Source organism: Myotis davidii, unplaced genomic scaffold, assembly GCF_000327345.1.
Source record: "Myotis davidii unplaced genomic scaffold, ASM32734v1 scaffold37, whole genome shotgun sequence".
Lineage (NCBI taxonomy): Eukaryota > Metazoa > Chordata > Mammalia > Chiroptera > Vespertilionidae > Myotis > Myotis davidii.
This window is the reverse complement of record NW_006289395.1, coordinates 4973676-4975261: the sequence shown is the minus strand read 5'-3', so window position 1 is coordinate 4975261 and position 1586 is coordinate 4973676.

Genomic DNA, 1586 nt, shown 5'->3' with positions numbered 1-1586 from the left:
ATAAATGTGCAGATTTTAGTATTGTTCATAAACTTTACTGCCTGTTATTATGGGAAGGAGTTATACTTCATCTTCAAGATCAATCCTGTGATTTTCTTTGGACATAGGAATGTGCACAGAAGTGATTGATGCTACTTCCACACAGAAGTTTTACAAGTCATTTTGTGACCCTACCCCCTTTCTTCACTCTTCACTCAACCATAATGAGCCAGTAGGGGATACTGAGGGGTAGAGTTGTGGCCATCCAGCTGGAGTGAAAAATATACCTTTGTTCTTATAAGTCAGAGAAGTTTGGGGATTTTTTGTTACTGCATCATAATTGAGTCTAAGCTGACTACTACATAGAGAAACTGGTCTGTACCTCTCACCTCCCCATGGTCAACACTTGGGTTAGGGGCAAGCAGGTTGGGGAAAATATACATTTTGGGGGGATCTGAGCACAGTGGAGGATCTACACATCAGTTCTTCAGTGAGGGCTAGGAGTGAGAAAGCTCCCAGAGATCCCCGGCTTTCTAAGACATGGGAGTAGTAAAGATGCCTGCATAGAGTCTGCAGTGCTTACGCACCGTCCTGCAGTGGCCCTAGACCTCCCTGCACCAGGCCATGTGCAATGATGCATGTAAGTGTGTGCCGTGAGGGTGCACAGAAGTACCTGGAAGAGCTGGATGTGAAAGCTGTTGGGATCAAAGACGATAAGAAGGAAGCTATGGCCAAGATGTGGAATAAATAAGCCCTGAATTACCTGAAATTTAATTTTTGCCATTAGAGAAATAGACTTAAAATTAAAAGTAAGTGCATTTGAGGGAGGAGGAAGTGGAGGAAATGGAGGAAAAATAATAAAAAAAAATTATATTCTTACTTAAGTGTTGACCTTTTGACCTTACGTTGATCACATGACTTGCTTTCCCAAACAAAACACAGGCTTTTTACTTGCTTCAACAATGTCATACTATTTATTTGAGATATGTTTCCATTGAAATCTGATAGTGCATTTAGGAGCCCCTGAATTAGAGTGGTTTCAGCATCTTCATTCTGAGTCCGAGTGGTTGCTGGAGCTACCCTGTCCACCTCAGGAGTCATGAGAGACATTGGGTTACTTAATTTTAAGTTAAGTTAAATAAAATTAGAAATTTATTTTCCTCAGCTATACTAGCCACATTTCAAATACCCAGTAAGTAACATGGTGGCCAATGGCCACCATGTTAGACAGTGTGAAATAACATCTCTGTCATCACAGAAAGCTCTGCTGGACAGTGCTGGTCTCGAACAGAATTCAGAATACAGGGTCCAGCACAAGAGACAAAACCAGGCAGGAGGTGACAGGCTATCCCTTCCTCTCTGGAATCAATATATATATATATATATATAATGTTTTTTTAAATTGCTATTGGCCTAGAAAGTCCTAAAGCTTCCAGTATTTAATATGTCCAATACAACCTTCAGCACTCCTCTGTAACTCAGGCTCAGTATGATTTCGGCCAGTTGTTTAACTTGACCTCTCCAGGCTACTCTTTCCTCACCTACTACAAGAGGGTTAGAGTTTAAGATCACTAAGTTAGAAGTTTTCAGGAATCAATAAATCAACA